Below are 25,447 nucleotides of genomic sequence, written 5' to 3'. Positions count from 1 at the left end.
ACTTTTTCCCCCTTAAAAGCAGGGGAAAATCGTGGGTGCGTGTTATACGCCAATCCCCCACAGTTCGGCTCTTCAAGGCGGCTTTCGGCTGCCTTCAGCCATTATCAGCAGCTTTCGGCCACTTTTGGATGCTCTCGGCGGCTTTGGGCTACCTTCGGCCGTTCTTGGCAGCTTTCGTCCGCCTTCGGCTCTTCTCGGTGGCTTCCGGCCGTCTTCGGCACTCTCTCCGCGGCCGAAAGCTGCCGAGAACGGCCGAAGGTGGCCGAAAGCTGCCGAGAAGAGCCGAAGGCGGCCTGAGGCTGCTGAGAAAAAAAACAGTTTTGTGCTTAAAAAAAACAACAGTAAAGTTAGCAGAATATTTTTGCATAATGTGAAAGATGAAGTTACGCTGAGTAAATAGATACCTAACATGTCACCCTTCAAAATTGCACGCTCTTGGAATGGCGCCAAACGTTGCTACTTAAAAATCCATATAGGCGACACTTTAGATTTTTTTTACTGGTTACATGTTTTGAGTTACAGAGGAGGTCTAGGGCCAAAATGATTGCTCTCGCTCTAACGTTCGTAGCGACATGTGTGGTTTGAACACCGTTTTCATATGTGGGCGGGACTTAAGTATGTGTTCACTTCTGCATGCGAGCACATGGGGACAGGGGCGCTTTAAAATGTTTTTCTCTTTTTTATTGTTCATTTTACTTTATTTATTTTAGTTTGACATTTTTTCCCCAAAAAAATATTTTTTTTGATCACTTTTATTCCTATTGCAAGGAATGTAAACATCCCTTGTTATAGAAATAGGCATGACAGGTCCTCTTTACAGTGAGATATGGGGTCAATAAGACCCCACATCTCACCTCTAGGCTGGGAAGCCTGAAATAAATAAAAAAATGGCAGGGTATTGTAGAGTATTGGCAGGGTATTGGCAGGGTATGGCATAGTATTGCAGAGTATTGCAGAGTATTGGCAGGGTATTGCAGAGTATTGGCAGGGTATTGGCAGGGTGTGGCAGAGTATTGGCAGGGTATGGAAGAGTATTGGTAGGGTATGGAAGAGTATTGGTAGGGTATGGCAGAGTATTGGCAGAGTATTGCAGAGTATTGGCAGGGTATGGCAGTGTATTGCAGAGTATTGGCAGGGTATTGCAGCGTATTGGCGGGTATTGCAGAGTATTGGCGGGTATTGCAGAGTATTGGCAGGGTATTGCAGAGTATTGGCAGGGTATGGCAGAGTATTGGCAGGGTATGGCAGAGTATTGCAGAGTATTGGCAGTGTGTGGCAGAGTATTGGCAGTGTGTGGCAGAGTATTGGCAGGGTATGGCAGAATATTGCCAGGGTATTGGGTATTGCAGAGTATTGGCAGAGTATTGCAGAGTATTGGCGAGTATTGCAGAGTATTAGCAGGGTATTGGGTATTGCAGAGTATTGGCAGGGTATTGCAGAGTATTGGCAGGGTATTGGGTATTGCAGAGTATTGGCGTGTATTGTAGAGTATTGGCAGGGTATTGGTAGGGTATTGGCATGGTATTGGCAGGGTATTGGCAGGGTATGGCAGAGTATTGCAGAGTATTGGCAGGGTATTGCAGAGTATTGGCAGGGGGATGGGTATTGCAGAGTATTGGCATGGTATTGGCAGGGTATTGCAGAGTATTAGCAGGGTATTGGGTATTGCAGAGTATTGCAGAATATTCGCAGGATATTGGCAGGGTATGGCAGGGTATTGGGTATGGCAGAGTATTGGCAGGGTATTGGGTATTGCAGAGTATTGGCATGGTCCTCTTTACAGTGAGATATGGGGTCAATAAGACCCCACATCTCACTTCTAGGCTGGGATGCCTGAAATAAAAAAAAATGGCAGGGTATTGCAAAGTATTGGCAGGGTATTGGCGGGGTATGGCAGAGTATTTCAGAGTATTGCAGAGTATTGGCAGGGTATTGCAGAGTATTGGCAGGGTATTGGCAGGGTGTGGCAGAGTATTGGTAGGGTATGGCAGAGTATTGGCAGAGTATTGCAGAGTATTGGCAGGGTATGGCAGTGTATTGCCAGGGTATTGCAGAGTATTGGCAGGGTATTGCAGAGTATTGGCGAGTATTGCAGAGTATTATCAAGGGGATTGGGCATTGCAGAGTATTGGCAGGGTATTGCAGCGTATTGGTGGGTATTGCAGAGTATTGTCAGGGTATTGGGTATTGCAGAGTATTGGCAGGGTATGGCAGAGTATTGGCAGGGTATGGCAGAGTATTGGCAGGGTATTGCAGAGTATTGGCAGTGTGTGGCAGAGTATTGGCAGTGTGTGGCAGAGTATTGGCAGGGTATGGCAGAGTATTGCCAGGGTATTGGGTATTGCAGAGTATTGGCGGGTATTGCAGAGTATTAGCAGGGTATTGGGTATTGCAGAGTATTGGCAGGGTATTGGGTATTGCAGAGTATTGGCGTGTATTGGCAGAGTATTGGCAGAGTATTGGCAGGGTATTGGCAGGGTATTGCAGGGTATTGGCAGGGTATTGGCAGGGTATGGCAGAGTATTGCAGAGTATTAACAGGGTATTGACAGGGTATTGGCAGGGTGATGGGTATTGCAGAGTATTGGCAGGGTATTTCAGAGTATTGGCAGGGTATTGGCAGGGTATTGGGTATTGCAGAGTATTGGCAGGGTATGGCATAGTATTGCAGAGTATTGGCAGGATATTGCAGAGTATTGGCAGGATATTGCAGAGTATTGGCAAGGTATTGGCTATTGCAGAGTATTGGCATGGTATTGGCAGGGTATGACAGAGTATTGCAGAGTATTGCAGAGTATTGGCAGGGTATTGCAGAGTATTGCAGAGTATCGGCAGGATATTGGGTATTGCAGAGTATTGGCAGAGAATTAAGGGGTTAAACTTTGGTGAGCAGCGATGTGGGCACTGCAGATACAGCCCATAGCTCTGCTGACACTGATCTCTTCCCCCTCCGATGTACCGATCGGTACAGAGAGGGGAGGGAGGAACCGGCGTCATGTTATGATGCCGGTTTGTTTACAAGTGATCGCTCCGTCATTTGACGGCGTGATCACGTGGTAAACGGCCGCGATGAGCGTCCATTTACTGCGATAAAAGTTTCTGAAAAATATATGATACATATGAATGTTATAATGTAATTTTAGTTTCTGAAGGTCACAGAACACACAGGGACAGAGGGCAGAGAGAAGTCATTCTGCTGTATAGGTACATCTATTTTGAGTAACTATGTCTGGACAATGGGTGGTGTTATATAACTTAACTATAGACTGAAACCATATAAGCAAGAATGGGTGTTACTCTAGGATATGCTGACATTACATTATGAAACAGTATAAGAATAGATAAGGATTGAATGGTAGTTAGGATGGAAGGTGGCAAGAGAAAGAACTTGACACTTTGGAGAATGTAACATCTGATATCCCTTCCTCCTTCTGAGGCTATCACCATGCCATATGTTACCAGATGTCAGTTGTCTTTTCTTATCTTTCTGAACAATAAACTACCTTTCTGGAAGTATTGTACGAAAAAGGATTCTGCTTCTTCTTGGATAAAGACAGCTACATATCTCCTCTACACACCCTCTAGGAGAGTGAATTCATCTATAAATCGGACCCAAAAAAAGGTAGGTATAGTGTGTATTGGGTTTGTCAAAGTCAGCAGATAGAGGATTGCTATCAGCTGACCTAGCAGTTGGGGGGAGGGGGGTTCCTAATGAGTTTGGCCCACCCAAAAAAAAAAAAAAACTCTGGCACTCTGCATGAATTTAAGCACACACATAACATTTGTACTCATTTTAGGGGGTGTTTAGGGGAAAGCAATATTATGGAGCTGACAAAATACATTGCTAAATGCCTAGGCTTTAGGTTTATGGGCCTAGATGAGCATGCTGGGGAAGTTAGTGAAGGCAAATATGCATGAAGGACAAAAAAGGAACTTTAAAAGCTTCCAGCATGCATGAGGACAAAGGGGCATAGCATATCAATTACAGCATATTGCAATCATGGTAATTAGGGAATGAGGAAAGAAATCCAATACATTAGCAAACATTAAATACATAGAATGTGATGTTAAAGGAGAAAACTTACCTTAATATAGTCCTTCTGCGGGACCTGTATGATGGCAGAACAGGTCTCTGGAATAATGATTCCCAGAGCCCGGGGGGAGATGCCTGTCGAGAACTTCAGGTCTTGAAGACTTCTCACTGTCGCCAAGTACCGCAACGTGGCAATGAGTTTCTCCTCCGGAGTGATGGCTTGCCACATGCAGGTATCCTGCCTGCTGATATAAGGGGACAGCAAAGCCAGCAGACGGTGAAAAACGGGGTCTGCAATCCGGAGCTAGTTCCTGAAATCATCAGGATTATTCTCCCGAATCTCACAAAGCAAAGGTATGTGCGAAAACTGGTCACACTGGAGCAACCAATTCTTGGTCCACGAACTCCTCCTCGCCCTGTTCATGGACCGGGCTTGTGTCAAAGCTAAAAGCCCAACACCAAGCCCCTGCACAGCACGAACTCTACGATGATTATGTACACGAAACATGGCTTAAAGCGGATAGCTGGTCAGAACGGACAGCAGAAGGCACCGATAAACAGCAAGGCCTGAAAGAACGAACTGAAAACCAAAAACGAGCGGACAAGCACTGAAAATCATAGCGTACTATACCAAGATATAGTCCACAATGACCAACAAATGCGAACTGACTACACGCACTGATAAGCAGATACGCACCGACAAGCACAAACTGTAGAGCAGTAACAATCTGAAGCACAAATCTGAAAAGCGTGAATCATCTCTTACCAAACTTCTACTAACACGCAATAAACACGAGATCAGCAGAGGGAGCCCAAAGGGTGCCGGACGTGGTGCTGAATGTCCCTTTTCTAGTCCCCTCGTACACGGCTTACATCACCGCGTTCTTGGCAACCAGAAATTCCGACAACTTTGTCCGACCATGTGTATGCAAGACCACTTCCGGACTAAATCTGTCGGAATTTATCCGACGGATTTTGTTGTCGGAATGTCCGACCGTGTGTATAAGGGCTAAGATTATCAGAATATTAGAATAATACTAAATATGTAGATATTTCTATATTTTTCAATGTGACAACACTGAAGAAATTACACTTTGTTACAATGTAAAGTAGTGAGTGTACAGCTTGTAAATTTGCTGTCCCCTCAAAATAACTCAACACACAGCCATTAATGTCTAAACTGCTGGCAAAAAAATTGACTACACCCCTAAGTGAAAATGTCCAAATTGGGCCCATTACCCATTTTCCCTCCCTGGTGTCATGTGGCTCATTAGTGTTACAATGTCTCAGGTGTGAATAGGGAGCAGGTGTGTTAAATTTAGTGTTATCGCTCCCACTCTCTCATACTGGTCACTGGAAGTTCAACCTCATGGCAAAGAATTCTCGGAGGATCTGAAAAAAAAAATTGTTGCTCTACATAAAGATGGCCTGGGCTATAAGAAGATTGCCAAGACCCTAAAACTGAGTTGCAGCACGGTGGCCAAGACCATACAGCAGTTTAACTGGACCGGTTCCACTCAGAACAGGCCTCCCCACAGGCGACCAAAGAAGTTGAGCACATGTGCTCAGCGTCATATCCTGAGGTTGTCTTTCTGAAATATACATATGAGTGCTGCCAGCATTGCTGCAGAGGTTGAAGGGGTGGGGGGGTCAGCCTGTCAGTGCTCAGACCATACACTGCACACTACATCAAATTGGTCAGCATGGCTGTTGTCCCAGAAGGACTTCTAAACATGATGCACAAGAAAGCCTGCAAACAGTTTGCTGTAGACCAGCAGACTAAGGACATGGATTACTCAAACCATGACCTGTGGTCTGATGAGACCAAGATAAACGTATTTGGTTCAGATGGTGTCAAGCGTGTGTGGTGGCAACCAGGTGAGGAGTACAAAGACAAGTGTGTCTTGCCTACAGTCAAGCATGGTGATGTGAATGTCATGGAGTGCTGCCATCACTGGGGAGCTACAGTTCATTGAGGGAACCATGAATGCCAACATGTACTGTGCAATACTGAAGCAGAGCATGATCCCCACCCTTTGGAGACTGGGCCACAGGGCAGTATTCCAACATGAAATGACCCCAAACGCACCTCCAAGATGACTACTGCCTTGCTAAAGAAGCTAAGGGTAAAGATGATGGACTGGCCAAGCATGTCTCCAGACCTAAACTCTATTGAGCATTTGTGGGGCATCTTCAAACAGAAGGTGGAGGAGCGCAAGGTCTCTAACATCCACCAGCTCTGTGATGTCACCATGGAGGAGTGGGTGAGGACTCCAGCGGCAACCTCTGAAACTCTGGTGAACTTCATGCCCAAGGGGTTTAAGGCAGTGCTGGAAAATAATGGTGGCCACACAAAATATTGACACTTTTGGCCCAAATTGGACATTTTCACTTAGGGGTGTACTCACTTTTGTTGCCAGCAGTTTAGACATTAAAGGCTGTGTGTTGAGTTATTTTGAGGGGACAGCAAATTTACACTGTTATGCAAGCTGTACACTCACTACCTTATGTTGTAGCAAAGTGTTATGTCTAATATATATATATATATATATATATACACATACACACACACACACACACACACACACACACACACACATACACACTCTGCATCCAGTGTAGCTTATATATACAGTGAATTTGCTGGTGTATAGTTTCTAATACAATTCAGGCGGTGTACACAGTATATAAAACAGTGTAGTGTGGTGTTGCAAAACAAAAAATACATAATGTCCGGAAGGCCAACAAGGAGAGGCAGATGCTCATAGGCCACTAAAAGAGGGCAAGCAGCCTCTGTGTCTACAGTCAACAGTGGTGATCATGGACTTTGTGCATCCTCTGCAGGTGGTCATGGGGCAAGCTTGTCCTTTTTTTCTACTGCTGGCCCTGTTATTGAGCCACAGCATGCAGAAGAGTTGGTGGGGTGGATAACAAAGCTGTCCTCACCTTCCTCATCTTCTGTCACCCAGGTAAAAGGTAGTTTGCCTTCCAACACAGCTGCCAAAGCAGCCTATTCCACTGGCTCCTTGTTCACAGTCACTACTTCTGTAGCCCCACCATCATGCACGGAGGAGACCCCGGAATTATTTGAACAGTGTCGGTTATATGCTGCTGGAGGATGCTCAGTGATTTGAAGGCTCTGATGATGGTTCACAGGTTGAGGAAGGGAGTAACATGAGCTTAGAGAGAGGGGGTACACAGAAGAACAAGAAACTGGCAGTAATGTTCCACCCAGCTGCAGCATACTACCAAGTTTTCTCCAGTGAGGAGGAGGAAGGAGATGATGAGGTCACTGACTGTACTTGGGTGCCTGAGAGAAGCCTGAGAGAAGAGAGGAGGAGGAGGAGGCACAACTCCAACGATGTCCTCTAGGGGGCATCTTAAGGGTTGCCACCCTATTGCATCACACCCCAGAGCTCCGCAGGGGCAGGGCGCTGCTGAATCCCCACTGACTTTTAAAAGTTCCTTGGTGTGGGCCTTTTTTCCACAGGTGTGCAGCAGATCGGACCACTGCTGTTTGCAACCTATGTCTGAAGTGGATCAAGTGCAGCCACTTGGGCACCATATGCTTGACCAGATAAATGCCGACCTGCCATGCAATCCGTTGGCAATAGCACTTGAAAGACCCACATCATATAAAAAGGCAGACTTCATCTTGGATCTCCAACCCTACTATACCTCCAATCCTCTCAAAAATCTGCACTGAGAGGAATGAAGGTATAGCAATAGGTGTCCCAAGTACTTGCAGCCAATCTGCTAGCAGTACACCACCAATTGACTTTAGCAGGCACATTTCCCTCCCCCAGTTGCTGAACCGTGAAAAGAAATACGGTCCCAGCTATCCACATGCTCAGCATCTAAATGCTAGCTTGGCCAAATTGCTAGCACTGCCGCTGCTCCCTTTTCAGCTGGTAGACTCTGCCCCCTTTTGTGAATTTGTGGAATGTGCTGTACCTCAGTGGCAGTTTCCAAAAATGCCATTTCTTTTCAAGGCCATTCCGAGTCTCTATCAGCATGTGGAAGGCAATGTTTTGGCCTTGTTGAACAGGGTTGTCAGCAGTAAGGTTCATATTACCGCTGACTCATGGTCCAGCAGGCATGGGCTGGGATGTTACCTTTGCTTCACGGGAAACTAGTAACTCTACTGGCAGCTGGGAAGGATGCAGGACAGGATTCAGTGTTGTTGGAGCTTTTTCTGCCACCCCGCCTCCAAAATGCTAGTGGTGATTCTGCCACAGATCTCTCCTCCACCCCATCCTCTTCTTCCTCTATGCCCTCTTCTGCAGATTTGTCCTCTGAACCAGCAGTGCTCCATAAGTGTTCAAAGCCAAGGAGCTATGCAAGCAGTCAGGCTAAAAGATGGTATGTGGTGCTTGTGTTGGTATGCCTAGGAGAAAGGAGCCACACTGGGGCAAAGATTCTGTCAGCTCTGCAGGGGCAGGCTCAGAGGTGGTTGGCGCCATGCCAGCTTCAGCCAGGAATGGTTGTATGCGACAATGGCACCAACCTTCTCTCCGCCCTCCGACAGGGACACTTGACCCACATTCCATGCTTGGCACATGTCCTAAATTTGGTGGTGCAGTGGTTCTTGACCAGTTACCCAGGCTTACAAGTTCTCCTGAGGCAGCCCAGAAAAGTCTCTGGTCATTTCCGCCAGTCATACAATGCCAGTGCTCTGCTGGCTGACATTCAAAAGGAATGCAATCTGCCCACCAACCACCTCATTTGTGACATGCCCACCAGGTAGAACTCAACGTTGACAATTCTGCAGCAGCTGCTCACACAGCAGAGGGTCATCAATGAGTATATGTACGAGTATGGCACCAAGACAGGGTCAGAGGAGCTTGGCTTCTTTTCGGCACGCCAGTGGCTACTGATCAAGAAAGCATTCACTGTCCTGTCACCATTTGAGGAGGCCACAAGCATAGTTAGCAGCGACAATATATGCATCAGTGACACTGTCCCTCTAGTCTTCCTGCTGGAGCACACGCTTTGTGGAATCACAGACAGGGCACTTGAGGCAGAACAGTGAGGACTTCCTTTCCTCTCAAGGCCTCCTTTATCAAGATAGGATTCCTGCCGACATGCCAAACACACAGGAAGAAGAGGAGGAGGAGGATTGTGTCATCAGGGATGTAGAGGATAACAGCAGCAGTCTTCAAGGGATGGTTTTCAGTCCCCAGAAACCCAAGGAGTTGTAAGTGGCTGGGAGGAGGTAGTTATGGATAATGTGATCCTCAGTGACCCTGAGGACTCACAATCAAATGCCTCTGCAAAATTACGCTGCATGGCCTCCCTGATTCTGCAAAGCCTGTGAAAGGACCCTAGGATTCATGATATCAAGGAGAGGGATAATTTCTGGCTGGCAACCCTTCTTGATCCACATTACAAGGGTAAAGTTGTAGAACTCTTCCTGCCTTTACAGAGGGAGCAGAGGATGAAACATCTTCAGGAGGCCTTGAAGAAAGGTTTGTATCATGCATTTCCAGACCCTGGGAGGTTACCATTTCCTGGTGCTAGAAAATGTGTTGCTGAGGCTTCGTTCAGTCAGAGGAAGAGCGGTGGAGAAGGTGGCTGGCTGACTAATGCCTTTAAACAATTTTTCAGTTCACAACGTGAAGGTCTGATCATTTCAAGCAACCATCGCCAGCATTATATGGTGCAGGAATATCTAGGGGCAAGAGCAGACTTGGAGACCTTTCCAACAGATCATCCACTGGATTACTGGGTCTTGAGGATGGACCACTGGCCAGAACTTGCTCAATATGCAATTGAGTTACTGGCCTGTCCTGCATCCAGCGTGCTTTCTGAACACACATTCATTGCTGCTGGAGGGTTTGTAATGGATCAAAGAGTGCACCTGTCAAAAGACTCCGCTGATAGGCTCACATTCATAAAAATTAATCAGTCTTGGATCAGCAGCTATCAGGCACCTGATGCTAATCTAACTGATTGAATTTGCTATGGATGTGGGATCCCTTGAAGACTGCTTATGCTGTCTATCCTATTCCTCCTCAATCTTGATGATGCTAGCTTCCAACAATATTTTTGGTTTAGGGCACCACCACCATTCAAGGTCCAATTTGTCTGCCCCTGTTTAACAGGGCCATGTAATTAACATTTTTGATATCATATTTCAATGCAGGGCCAGTTCCTGCGCCCAACAAGAGTAACTGTGAGGTCTTACAGTGTTCTGGCATCACCCAAACCAAAGGCCCAATTTTTCTAACCCTGTTTAACAGGGCCATGTCATTACAATTTTTGATATAATATTTCACAGCAGTGCCCAACAAGAGTAACTGTGAGGGGCTACAGCATGGGTGCTCAACCTGTGGCCCTCTAGCTGTTAGATAACTACAAGTCCCATTAGGCATTGCAAGGCTGTCAGTTAAACAAGCATAACTCCCAAAGGCAGAGGCATGATGGGACTTGTAGTTCCACAACAGCTGGAGGGCCACAGGTTGAGCACCTATGCGTTACAGTGTTCTGCACTACCAACGCCTAAGGCTCAATTTTTCTGCAGGGTATATAGGGTAGGCATATAGCATATATAGCGTATATATAGCATATATACTGCTGATCATAGTTTATAGTGCTTGGGGGACCCCCATGCCATTTTTTTATTTTAGTGCGGGATTCCCCTTAATAACCATACCAGACCTGAAGGGCATGGTATGGATTCGGGGGAGGGGTCATCCGCATCATTTTTTTTTGCACTGGGTTCACCTTAATATTCATACCAGACCCAAAGGGCAAGATGGATGCTGTGGTGACCTCTCGCTGTAGAAGAGTCCCCCCCTCCCCGATCTCTCTTTGAAAATCCTCCCGTGATCAGCAATGGAAAGCAGAGGGTGAGTGAATGCTCCAGTCTCCCTGCAGCAGTGGTACAGGTGCTGTGATTTGGGTGGTGCTGGGCTGCCCATGAGTGTCCTCACTCCCAGTCTCAGGCTGTGATCTCAACTGGTATCGTCTCCTGCTGGAAGGTGATTATCCAAACTGAAGTGCTCTCTCTCTAACTTTCTTGGTGCCAAGAGGGAGAACTTTCCTTGGCAGTTCATAAAAAATCAGGAGGAGTCCATTTGTCCCATTATATGGTTGCTGTCCCAAACCACACCTTCCAGGATTTTCTGCATAGACGTCTATTGGTTTGCTTGGCTTTAGCTCTCCTAAATATTTTCCTTCCCTTCTTGTCTCAAGGCACAATGGTATATTGGTGGAGATCTTTGTAAACTATGGGAAATCCTGTTTGAAATCTTTGTAAAGTAATGGGAAGTGCTCTCATTGTTGTCTTTGGAATATAAGTCCTTAGTAGATTTCAAAGCTGTTTCTGTTCCAGTGACAACTCAAAATTGTAGATTTTTTTCTTAAGTGCATGTGACAACGTTTACTAAGACAAATCTAGAGGATGAATATTCCCATCAGGGACAAAGACAGCAGTATAAATATATATAGTAATAATAATATAAGCGTTAACCCCCCCCCCCCCCCCCCCTACACACACACACAAACACACGCACATACCTCACACCATCCAAGACATTACCAAATACATATTTAAATCTATTTTTTGGAATGTATGTTTTTTTTTTTCTAATAGATGTAAAAACAAAATATTTAATGGTGAAATGGGATGAGGATGATAGCTTGCAGTTACAGTTTTTTTGGTCATGTGTACTAATGGTAAATAATCTTATGAGTAATCCATTTTTAACTATGGTTTTACTTGCTGGATCACTCAAATGTACAGGCTATGCACTAATAAGCGCTGTATTACCCACAAAGCTAAGTGAAGCTGCCATGCTCCAATGCCTGATGAATGGGGCCCAGTAAATTTTTCATGTACATTTGTAAGTACTAATTACAGCAGATATACGGAATACAAATCCACTTTAAATGGTAACATAAGGAAAAAGCAAGATCACTAAATCCATGTCAGTATGTGTTAAGCTTGGAAAAATACATTATTTATGAATGTTTTAATAAGCTATGTGTTCAAATGAAGTACATACAGTTTAATAGAAAGAGGATCTTAAAAACTCCTATCACCTGTGCACCTGGATAATCTAAATAAAGTAATATACAGTGCAGTATATATATATATATATATATATATATATTATAACCAAATACTAACATAAACAAAGCCTCAATAATGTGAAGAAAAACAACTGTGATTTCATACCACGCTAAGAACATTAGAGTGCATGATCATAAAGTAACAAGTCAATGGCTAATAATAATATATACAAGTCCAATAATCCACCATCAAAATTAAACTGTACCCACACGAAGTGCTGGTAATTCCTCTTATTGCATCAAATGTGACGTTAAAGAAATGTGAAGTGCTAATAACTCCAGTTCAGCTCCTTTCACCTACTTCTAGGTAAATGTCCTATTCAACAAATGCAATAGACACCCATAACAGATAGTCAAAATCAGCAAAACAAAGGGATATTCAGAAAACGGCAGCTCAGTGATTAGCATAATCACCGAATGGATATGGAATGTTATTAAAAAAAACAAGAACAGAAGCTCCTCATAGTGCAGCACCATTAAAAGAGTTTATTAAAAATATACAGATTGCACTTACATAAGCAGAAGATAAAATTGCGTTAGAAAGAATGGCAAGGAACGCTGTCAGCACTCCACCTGCATTCCAACAAGTGGCAGAAGTGACGTGGCAGTCCGTTTACATCAACCTGTCCATAGAGCTCCAAATTGTGGGTATAGTCAAAGTGTATAAACAGTGGGATAGCATTAAAGGGGCATATGCAAACCATGTACAAACCTCATCATACTCATTTTAAGTGTAAAGATTCCCTTAAGGGCTAATTCAGATGCGCACTGAAACACATCCTACGTCATGAGCTGCTTTATGTTACATCTGAATCCACCTTGGAGCTGCATCCATAAAAGTAGAGGCACAGATCTGAATGCAGACACTGCATGTTCAAATTTGTGCACTCGCTCCTACTTGCATGGCAAGTTTTGACATGCGACTGTCCATGTAGCTGCTGCGTCTATATCCACTTCTATGGGCTCTGAGATGGATGAAGATGCGGCAAAATGTCTTATCATGGAGGACTGGTATCAGTGCCCATCTGAATGAACCCTATGTGTCTGTAGTGCAGGGGTCAGGAGTGCGTAATGCACAGGCCACTTTACATAGCACAATGAAAAGCTTATATACTCCACAATACAGAATTTATCCAACATCCCTAAATTCCTCCTCCCAGCCTACCCATTCAGTATAGATCAACTAACACAAACCCCTTAGTACAGATTCCCCTTCCACCCTCCACAACCCTCAGCAAAGACTGACCCCCCTCCCCCCAATACAGTCAGAAACCCTACAGCACAAACTCTCTGTACAGACTCCACCCTCCCCCCCCCCACACACACATACAGACTTCTAAGCTCAAACCCCTCAGTACATATGGACACCCCAGCACAGAGCGACTCTCAGCACAGATTAAACCACCAGCACAGACCCCTCAGTAAAGATGAAACCCCCTCCAGCACAGATTGACCCACCAGTAGGGATGAGCTTGGTGTTAGACTCAAATGCATGTTCGACTCGAACACCGGATGTTCGCCCATTCGGCAAAGCCAGAACTCTGTGAGCCATTCGTGCCAAATTCATGTAGCGCTCACGGCCCACAATGCACTGCGCCATCGCAGTGCATTTCTGGCTCATGATTGGCCAAGCATGCACTGTGACCCTGCATGCTTGGCCAAACACAGTGTGTTTAGTACACGACCCACACTATATAAGGCGGCCAGCGCGGTGGCCTTGTGTAGTGTTCCGGCATCTGCAGGAGTTAGTGGGTGTTGTTTGCCTCCAGCGCAGTATACACCTGTATCTACCCTTTATTGCTGGTGTTCTCTAATACAGCCATATGCAGGAGTTATTGGGTGTTGTGTGCCTCCAGCGCAGTATACACCTGTATCTACCCTTTATTTCTGTTCTCTAATAGAGCCATCTGCAGGAGTTAGTGGATGTTGTGTGCCTCCAGCGCAGTATACACCGTATCTACCCTTTATTGCTGTTGTTCTCTAATAGAGCCATCTGCAGGAGTTAGTGGGTGTTGTGTGCCTCCAGAACAGCACAATATACACCTGTATCTACCCTGTATTGCTGGAGTTCTCTAATACAGCCATCTTTCAGAACGAACCTTCAGTGCTGCTGGTGGCTTTGTAACTGATCACAGGGTGCACCTGTCCACCGACTCAGTTGATTGACTGACCTTCATAAAGATGAATCAGTCTTGGATCACCACCAGCTACCAAGCACCTGAAGCTGATGTAACCGAATAATTTTTTTGGAAATGTCACATCCCTTCAAGACTGCCTATGCTGATGCTGAGTGACTCAATGATCCCGCTGATATCTTGGAAGAACATTTTTGGTTCTGGATAATGCCATCAGCCCAATTTTTCAGCCCCTGTTTAACAGGGGCGTGTAATTACAATTTTTGATGCAATACTTTGCAGCAAGGCTCATTCCTGCACTCCAAATAGAGTATATGGGAGAGGTTGCAGTGTCGTGGCACCAGCACCAGTGCCTAAGGCCCAACTTTTCAGCCCCTGTTTAATAGGGGCGTGTAATTACAATTTTTGATGCAATACTTTACAGCAGGGCTCATTCCTGCACTCCAAATAGAGTATATGGGAGAGGTTGCAGTGTTGTGGCACCAGCACCAGTGCCTAAGTCCCAATTTTTCAGCCCCTGTTTAACAGGGGCATGTAATTACAATTTTTGATGCAATGCTTTGCAGCAGGGCTCATTCCTGCACTCCAACTACAGTATATGGGAGAGGTTGCAGTGTCGTGGCACCAGCACCAGTGCCTAAGGCCCAACTTTTCAGCCCCTGTTTAATAGGGGCGTGTAATTACAATTTTTGATGCAATACTTTACAGCAGGGCTCATTCCTGCACTCCAAATAGAGTATATGGGAGAGGTTGCAGTGTTGTGGCACCAGCACCAGTGCCTAAGTCCCAATTTTTCAGCCCCTGTTTAACAGGGGCATGTAATTACAATTTTTGATGCAATGCTTTGCAGCAGGGCTCATTCCTGCACTCCAACTACAGTATATGGGAGAGGTTGCAGTGTCGTGGCACCAGCACCAGTGCCTAAGGCCCAATTTTCCAGCCCCTGTTTAACAGGGGCATGTAATTACAATTGTTGATGCAATGCTTTGCAGCAGGGCTCATTCCTGCACTCCAACTAGAGTATATGGTAGAGGCTGCAGTGTATAGGCCCAATTTTTCAGCCCCTGTTTAACAGGAGTATGTAATACAATTTTTCATGCAATGCTTTGCAGCAGGGCTCATTTCTGCACTCCAACTAGAGTATCTGAGAGAGGTTGCAGTGTTGTGGCACCAGCAAGCAGTGCCTAAAGCCCAATTTTTCAGCCCCTGTTTAACAAGGGCATGTAATTACAATTCTTAATATAATATTTCACAGCAGGGCCCATTCCTGTGCCCACCGAGAGTGAGGACTTATAGTGTTGTGGCACCAGCACCACCACCACAACCACCAAAGGCCCAATTTTTCTACCACTGTTCAACAATGGCATGTAATTACAATTCTTGATATAATCGTTCACAGCAGGGCGCCCCAGCACCCCCCAAGAGTCACTTTGAGGGCTTACAGTGTTGTGGCAACACCAACACCTTAGGCCCCCATTTCTGCAGAGCATATAGGGCAGGCCCCTACTTTCAAACATCCAACTTACAAATGTCTCCTACTTGCAAAGGAAGGAGACAACAGGAAGTGAGATGAAAAAAGACGGATGGCAAAAAAAATTATACAGGGGTGATAACCCTTCCCTATGTTTTCCAAAAATCTTAAAAATAGATTTTTTGACTGGAGCTACACTTTAAAAATGTACCAGTTAAAAATTACAAACAGATTCTAATTAACACAACAAACCTACACAGTCCCTGTCTTGTTTGCACCACCTGCATACTGCTGTTCTGAGTATATAGGGCCTGGGGACCCCACACCTTTCCTTTTTTTAATATGAGTACAGGGTTCCCTTTAATATCCGTACAAGACCCAAAGGGGCTGGTAATGGGCAGGGGGGCTACCCATGCCATTTTTCTCAATGATTTTCATCCATATTGCCAGAACCAGCTATTACATTAAAACCGCAAGCAGTTTTAAATGACTTTTTTTCCGTTTAATGTCATTTTGTGCAGGGACTGTTGTAAACACGGGAAAACACATGCCACTTCACAGGCATACTATAGACACCCCCCAGGCACTATATTTAAAGGAATATTTCACTTTTTTTCACTTTAATCGTCATTAAAATCAGTGCTCCCGAAAAAACGGCCGTTTAAAAAAAAAAAATTGTCATTGACCCAAGTCCCATGGGGCAGGAGCCAGGTCCCCAAATCCTTTTAGGACAATATCTTGCATATTAGCCATTAAAATTAGCACTTTTTATTTTGAACGTTCGAGTCCCATAGACTTCAATGGGGTTCTAAAGTTGCACAAATTTTCGGTCCGTTCGAAAGTTCTGGTGTGAACCGAACCGGGGGGTGTTTGGCTCATCCCTATCCACCAGCAAAAGCTTCTTCTTTATAGACTCCCCCCAGCACAGACTGACTTCTAGGGACAGATCCCTCAGCACAGACTGACCCTCCAATGCAAACAGACTCTATCCAGCACAAAATTGAATAAATGAATAAATAAATGTCTTATAGAATTTTTCAAACATTATATTCAGGAAGAAGTTAGTCCATTAGGATTAAGAGTACAGATTTACCAATATTTTTCAAATGTTTCCCAATAATTTACAGATATATGGGAACATACACTAACTAAATGCACTGTGGAATTAATGGGTATACTAATTATTCAATACCAAAAAGACATGGACCAACCTGATAACGAATTAACTATTCTGAATGATACTTATGATGCAGTTGAAAACCACACACCATTTGAGAACAAGTATAGGGAGTTGGAAGACTCCCTGACCAAATGTAATAAAGACATAGTAGCTAAAAAACAAAAATGATGAAGGATAAAATGGTTTTCGCTGAGGGCTGCACCTACCGATGGGTGCCTGCTCCCAGGAGTAGGAGACCAACCAGAGGTTGGGGGGACCTGCTAGTGATAGCCAACCCTACACTACAGGTGACGAGGGTACAGAATATGAATATATTTCCCAATATTCCCTCCCTACGCATCAATACCGTTGGGGTTGCTACACAGGATGTTTTTTTACCTGAATCACAATCCCCCCGGTGTCACGAGGCAAGTCACCCTGGACCCTTTTGTGATACGGTACACTAGATCCCCCTCCAGATATGCTCCCATCCCCGATCCTACCAAACTGAGCGTCATCAATCTGACACCACTCTCTTTGACATGGGGGAAATTCAGGTTCTCAAACCGTGCCTGAGTTTTTGTCCAGCTAATAACATTGATAGATATGAGACTATTAAGGATCTTTACCTTTTCAGCAGGAAACTTACCTATAAATACCTCTCCGATGAGGATAGAATGAGGGTCAACAAGCAGGGCCGGATTAAGAACATCATGGGCCTGGTGCTGAGGATTTTGGCAGGGCTTTTTATAACAAATAAATAAATAAATAAAAATGTTAACTATTTTTTGTTATAACAAATAAATTAAATAAAAAGAGGAAGGATGAGAGAGAGAGAGAAAGAAAGGATGAGAGAGAGATGAGGTGCAAGGGAGGGAGGATGAGAGAGAGAGGGGGAACCAGGCCAAGGCTAGTGACCGAAGGCATAGAACCTGGAAAGAAGACTGGGTGAAGATGGAAGCACTCGGGACCCGCCGGATTGATCACAGAGCAGCGCTGGAGGGCTCAGTCTGACAGGTAAGGGCACCCTAATGTGCTAATATGCTGTGCATACTAGTACATTATGGTATAACCTACCTCAGGGCCCCTAAAAAGTAGTAACGTTTACTACCACTTTAATATCAAAGGATCCCAGGAGCCTCTCATGGGGCCCCCTACTGACCTGATGGCCCTTGGGCAGTGCCACTTTTTTTACCAGTGGTATATTTAGAGTAGCTAACATCCCCGATGTTCCTCTATACAGGGCCGTCTTTAATACTGATCGGACCCTGGGGAAAACTTTTCTTCCCCCCCCCCCCCATGCAGTTTTGCTCTCCACCTGCTCTGATACATACAATAAATAGCAGCTAGACTTAAAATCAGTTTACTGTATCAGATCAGGCAGCGATTACGATTGGTTACCAGCGGTTACAGCATATCATTACTGCTTAATGACTGGTTGCTAGAGGTTACAGCACACATTACGGCTCACTGATTAGTTGCTTGAGGTTACAGCAAATGATTTCTGCTTTTAATTGGTTACTAGAGATTACTGTAAAGTAATACTGCTCACTAATTGGTTGCTGGAGATTACAGCACATCATCTCCTCACTGCAGGGGAGCAGGATACACATATGAATGCCACCTTTATTTATATATCAATGCTGCCGGCCGCATCTATTTACTTAGTAATGCCACCACTATTTACATATGAATGCCGGTTATTTACATGTAAACACAGGGTCTGCAGGTGAGTTATCTGTACACAACAATAGGGCAGAGCTGGGCAGCATTAGTACCAGCACTTCACACTGAGATATTGGGATTAAAACTTCAAGGGACAAGGGAATTTACACTGGGATAGTTGGCAAGTATGAGGCAGCTGCTTTGGGCCCCACAACAATGACAGGGCCCAGGGCAGTTGCCCCTTTTGCCCTGCCTTAAAGACGGCCCTGCCTTTATACATCACAGTAGCAATCACACAATTAAATATGAGGACTGAGAAGATTTCCTTTAGTTGAACTAACAAAAATGTGCCAATTCTAGAGCTGGCAAAATTGAGGATATTCAATATAATTTTTAATAACGAGGCATAGGGAAGGAGTATGGATGGTATAAAAGTGGAAAGTAGGTGCAGGTGAGGGAGAGGTATGTGGAGGGTATAACAGTGGGCAATATATACAGGAGAGGAGAGTGGATGGTATGGCAGGGGGCACTATGTACAGGATAGGAGTGTGGGGGGTATGACAGTGGGCATTATATACTGAAGAGGAGTGTGGCGGGTATGATGGGGGCAGTATGTACAGGAGAGGAGTGGGGAGGGTATGACAGCCGGCACTATGTACAGTAGAGGAGTTTATGAAAGTGGGCAGTATGTACAGGAGAGGAGTATGAAGGGTATGACAGTGGGGAGTATGTACAGGAGAGGAGTGTGAATGGTATGATACTGAGCAGTATGTACAGGAGATGAGTGTGGAGGGTAAGACAGATGGCAGTATGTACAGGAGAAGAGTGTGGAGGGTAAGACAGTGAGCAGTATGTACAGGAAAAGAGTGTGGAGGATATGACAGTGGGTAGTATGTACAGGAGAGGAGTGTGGAGGGTATGACAGTGAGCAGTATGTACAGATGAAAAGAGAGAAAACACTGCGCTACTATTTAACAAAGGTGATAGAGCGGCTAACACTCAAGCAAACAAAGCTAAACAAAATTATAGAAGAATAGTGTAGCTAAACATTATATACACAAGTGTAAATACAAGTGTGATACAGCACATAAAACAGCACTGCTCCCACATGGCATTAGATCGTGATTGCAAGCCTTTATGACCCACTGTCGTATGACATGTGTGTCCTACTATACCGGTAAGAGTACCCACCTTTTTTCTTGACTGGTCGATGTTGATGTGAATTCAGACAACTAGTCCTAGCCTCCATTGTTGGCATTGCTTTTCCCAGATTTCTCTTTGTGTTTGGCATTATCCTACAGGAACATTCACCTGCACATTTGGGCTTATGCGGACTATTTCCAATATAGGACACACTGGAGTTAGTTTTTTCAATGTGAACCAAGTCCTTCACTTTGTCCACTTTTTTCAAATATTGTTTTGCACTTTTATGTAAATTTTATCACATTGTGCTGTTTTATGTGCTGTATCACACTTGGATTTACACTTGTGTACATAATGTTTAGCGCTACACTAATCTTCTATCATCATGTACAGATGAGGAGTGTGGAGGGTATTACAGTGAGCAGCATGTTCGGGAGAGGAATGTGGAGGGTCTAATGCCCCGTACACACGAGAGGACTTAATTCCGAAGGAGTTCCCAACGGAGTTCCGCCGGAGTTCCGCCGGAGTTCCGACAGAGTTCCGACACAACGGACTTGCCTACACACGATCACACTAAAGTCCGCCCCTCTGGTCCGCGGTGACGTACACCAGGTCCGACGAGACTATAAAACGGAAGTTCAATACCAAGTGCGCCACCCTTTGGGCTCCTTCTGCTAATTTCGTGTTTATCTCGTGTTAGTAGAAGTTTGGTGAGAGACGATTCGCGGTTTTCAGACTCGTATTTTTCAGACCGTTTTTCACTGCTTTTCAGTTTGTGCTTGTGAGGTTTGTATCTGTTTTTTAGTGCGTGTAGTCAGTTCGTGTCTGTATTTTGCAGTGCGATCTAACTGCGCTCGCTGACTTTCAGCTCGCTCTTCACAGGCCTTGCTGTTCTTCAGTGACGTCTGTTAAGTTCGCTCTGACAATCCGACCGTTTTGAAGCCATGTTGCGTGTACGTACTCGTCGTCGAGTTCGTGCTTTGCTTGCGCTTGGTGTTGTAGTTCATTCTGCAACCCAAGAAAAGTCCTTGGACGGGGTGTTGAGGAGTTCATGGACGAAGAATTGGTTGCTCCAGCGTGACCAGTTCTCGCACATGCCTTTGCTTCGTGAGATCCGGGAGAATAATCCTGATGATTTCAGGAATTATCTCCGGATGGCGGACCCCGTTTTTCACCGTCTGCTGGCTTTGCTGACCCCTTATATCAGCAGGCAGGATACCTGCATGCGGCAAGCCATCACTCCGGAGCAGAGGCTCGTCGCCACGTTGCGCTACTTGGCGACAGGGAGAAGCCTTCAGGACTTGAAGTTCTCGACAGGCATCTCCCCCCAGGCTCTGGGGATCATTATCCCAGAGACCTGTTCTGCCATTATACAGGTCCTGCAGGAGGACTATATTAAGGTAAGATTTTAGCATTTAACATCACATTTTATTGTCTTTAATGTTTGCTAATGCCTTGTATTTCTTTCCTCAATCTCTAATTACCATGATTGCAATATGCTGTGAATGTCCCCTTTGTCCTCATGCATGCTGCAATCTTTTAATGCTCCTTTTTTCTTTTTCATGCATATTTGCCTTCATTAAACCTCACCAACATGCTATGGTAGGCCCATATCCACCTAGTCTAGTCACTTAAAATGTCTTTTGTCAGCTCCATTCTATTGCTTTATCCTAAAACCAAACATTTTAAAGCTTATTCCAAATGGTCTGTGTCCCCTTAACTGAATCCCCCCCCCCCCCCCCCTTAATAGTATCCCAAATGGTCTGTGTGTCCTTTAACTGGATCCCCCCCAAACACACTTAATATAATTCCAACGAGTCTGTGTGTCCTTAAATTAATGTTGAATTATATATTGTATTTTTAACACACTTCAACCCTGGAATGATTTTCCCCCCTTCCTGACCTTCATCACTTTTTTGGGTGATTTGGCAGTGCGTTGTTTGAATTGACAATTGTGCGTCCTTGTAACATGGCTCCTCCTAGTAAATTATCTTCATTTTATTAGCACAAAGCGATTTTGTATTTGGTTGTCTTTGATCACCTCTGCTTTTTTAGTTTTGGTGATTAACCACCAACAAACCCAAAATGCATTTTTCGAAATATGCTTTTTTTTCTCTCTTTTCGCTCTAAAGAAAGATAGTCACAAAAATATATCACCATGATTTTTTGGGACATCATTTGATGCTGATACGTAGTCTTTTAGTAAACCAAAATGTGTTAAAATGAATCACAATTTAAGCGTTTCTTGATTGTTTTTTTTTAAAGTTCTATCGTTTAGTAAATATGGTCTATTTTGCTGGCATTTGTAAAATCTTGCCATTTTTGAAAATAGTAATGGCGTTGCTAACCGTTTTTTTTTTTTTTTCTGGTGACTGCCACATTATGGCGGACACATTGGCCAATTTCCATACATTTTTGTGACCATTGTCATTAATACAGTGATCAATGCTGTCCAAAATTGTCTTGATTACTGTAAAAATGTCACATGCAGTGAAGGTGTTTTATTAAGCACAAGGGGGCCAAGGAATGGTTTAAAGTGTGTTCTGGGTGAGTGTTTTTCTTAACTGTCTGGGGGATGGGCTAGCAGTGACATGACCCTGATCACTGCTCCCAATGACAGGGAGCAGACGATCGGTGTCATATGACTAGGCAGAAGCGTGAAATAAAGTTTGTGTTGTAATGTACAATGTTTAATGTGCCAAAGTACTTATTTTGTTTTTTTTCTGCTTTTTGCCTCCCCAGTTTCCTTCATCGCCACAGGAATGGCAGACTGTGGCATCCCATTTTGCCACCCGGTGGGACTTTCCTAACTGCGGTGGTGCCATAGATGGGAAGCACGTCCACATTGTGCCACCACCCCATTCGGGGTCATACTTTTTTAATTACAAGGGGTTTCACAGTATTGTGTTAATGGCGGTGGTGTCGGCACAGTATGAATTTCTCTATGTGGACGTGGGGAAGAATGGCCGCATGTCGGATGGAGGAGTCTTCGCCCAGACGGAGTTCTACCGCCGTCTACAGACAGGTGGCCTGGGCTTGCCACCTGATTCGGAGAATGTGGAGGAACTACCCTTTGTATTCATTGCGGATGAGGCTTTTGCTCTTGACAACCACATAATGCGGCCATTCCCCCAAAGAGCCCTCACCCCGGAGAGGAGGGTTTTCAACTACCGGCTGGCCAGAGCGAGAAGAGTGGTGGAAAATGCTTTTGGAATAATGGCCAGCCGGTTCCGTGTATTTCTGACGGATCTCAACCTAGCGGAATACAAACTGAACTATGTCATCCTTACGTGCTGCATTTTGCACAACTTTTTGCACAAATATTCCAATACATATTTATCAGGAATAATGCCGGAGGCTGGAGTTGGGCCAGAATCCATGACAGGCCTGGATACTGGCCGTACTGGCTTGGCCCCCCAAAGTGCACGGGAAGTGCGTGAAAGATATGTGACTTATTTTAATGGTAGGGGGGCCATTGCAATGCCACCCAATATTTAATTTTAAAAAAGAGGAAAATAATAAAATAACCTCAAATCTGAAATGTGTTTTCTTGCTTGCTTTTGGTTTGTGCTGTCTCCTATGTTATCCTAGTGCACTTGTAGTGCCAAGTGTATTTTCATTAAATTCAATAAGGCCCATTGTCACTGGATACACAAAATCCCTTTTCCCAAACTGGTATTAAGCATTGAAAGAATACGCCACACATTCTTGATTATTCAAAATTTTAATTTGGCCACATTCACATGTGCCATTGAATATTTAGTGATCTAAAATTTTTTTGGGGTTTATTTAACTTTCTTTGCCAAACATTTTTTGGTTTCCTTTTTTTTCAATTTTTTATAAACTTTTTTTTTTTTTTTTTTTTTGGTGGTTTTTATTTTTCTAGAAAAAATATGAAAAATGTATAAAACAACAATCAGCCACAATCGTAAAAATTGGTGAAGTAAAACAATCTTTGAACTAAAACAAGGGAAATGAAGAACATGATCGATATTATGGAGAAACGGATTATATTCTCCCCAAAATATCGATCATGTTCTTCATTTCCAGCTGCATATTGTCAATCTGAGTCTTCATGAGATCCAGGCTAGTCCGCATGTCATCTAGTTCCCCATTCCAGCCCATTATCTGGCCAATCAGCCTTTGTGCGCTGTCACTGGAAAATGGGGCCCTTTCCACAAACAGAACATCACCTACAATAGATGGGAAAAATTGGGTCAAAAATTAGGCAGTCATACATGAATTTCAACAAGCTGGGGTGTCAGACACTCACCTGGTGGGGTGCCCAGCTCCCCTACTTCCTCCACCTCTCCTTCCTCAACCTCTCCTTCCTCGACATCCTCGGGGGGGGCACTGGTGCTTGGAAATGTGTCGCTTTCCACAACCACAACATCACCTAAAATAGATGTAAAAACATGTGTTTGGAAATATGCAGGTATACATCGATTACCTGAAGCTGTGGTGTCAGACACTCACCTGGTGGGGTGCCCATCTCCTCTCCTTCTTCCACCTCTCCTTCCTCCACATGCACATCCACGGGGGGGATGGGGCTAACCTCACATTCCTGCTGGCAAGGATGGCGGTCCCTGGGATCCTGCTTTGTGAGGCTTTTCTCCCCTATGAGAAATTAACAAACCAAAAGGTATACTTTAGCACACAGATATTTAAGGCCAGAACTAGGAAGATGAAACCTTGATTAGAAGTGTTGTACAATTGTCGGTTTATGAAGAGATGCAAAATGTGAAGACATGAGAAATCAATTCACTTTGCCAAAAAAGCAAATAATTTGCTTTTTGTGCCAAGGTTCACACATGCCCAACCCCCCCCCCCCCCCAAGTATACCAGGGAACCCTGTGTGGCGTGTGGTTTACCCTAATAAATGTTCTCTGGTGTCCCACACCTTTGCTCATGAGTGCAGATGTGTTTTTACCCAGCTGCCAAGTGTCCTCTCCTTCAATTACACTGAATGTTCTTTTCTAGTCATTGTATTTTGAAACACATCTAAACCACAATGTCCTAATCATTTGTTGTGTCCTAAAAATTACACACCCAAAAAATGCTGTTCAAACCCTGTATCATAAACGAGGTTTGCCACGAACAATTTACGAGGGTTTGAAAAAACGATACGATTCTTTTACTGTATACAACATGAAAGCAGCAATTTTTTACATTGTACAAAGGTAAAGCATATGGATCTGTATGCAATAATCATAAAATAGGAACACACGACAAGTACTTACTTTTTTTCAGAACTTTCTTGATCCTTCTGTATTGATCCGGCTCCCTTAATTTCAGGTCGGACCACCGTTTCCTCAATTGGTCTTTTGACCGTCGTACCCCAAAACGATTATACAGGGTCTTAACTACTTTGGCCATGATTCTGGCCTTGCGCAAGTTCGGATGGGTGTATGGTCCATGCTTGCCATCATAATCCTTACTTCGCAAGATTCCCACCATCTCCACCATCTCTTGAAATGCCATATTTGAGGCCTTAAATCTCCTCTTTCCGGATCGGGACGTTTGTGGCTCCGGGGATTCCTGACTACTGGAGTCGTTCATATCAAGCACCTGTTGTGTTTCCGCCATGTTTCTCCTACTGCGCACCGTAGAGAAAAGGGGGCGGGAAATATTCTTGTAAAAGAACGTCATGGGCGGGCAAAGCAGGCGTAGTTCTACGCGTACGCACTGGATCTTACGCCAAAATCACACGTCGTACGTACGTTAAGTGCGCAGAAAGGGCGGGAAACCATGAACTTGACTAAAAGA

At 44.4% G+C, this 25,447-nt stretch overlaps 1 long non-coding RNA gene across 1 annotated transcript; it reads right to left on the bottom strand.

Annotated features, from left to right (window-relative positions):
* Positions 1-23,386: 23,386 nt before the first annotated feature.
* LOC143984259 (uncharacterized) lies at positions 23,387-24,016 on the bottom strand. The gene is made up of 2 exons (XR_013274751.1): positions 23,955-24,016; positions 23,387-23,874 (listed from the first exon to the last, which is right to left on the bottom strand). It is a non-coding gene; the product is annotated as an uncharacterized LOC143984259 (long non-coding RNA).
* Positions 24,017-25,447: the final 1,431 nt, after the last annotated feature.

This window comes from Lithobates pipiens, unplaced genomic scaffold (assembly GCF_037356315.1).
Source record: "Lithobates pipiens isolate NorthernLeopardFrog02 unplaced genomic scaffold, aLitPip1_a1.2 Scaffold_16, whole genome shotgun sequence".
NCBI lineage: Eukaryota > Metazoa > Chordata > Amphibia > Anura > Ranidae > Lithobates > Lithobates pipiens.
Note: the sequence above shows the minus strand (reverse complement) of the source record. Positions and strands in the feature narration are given on the sequence as shown.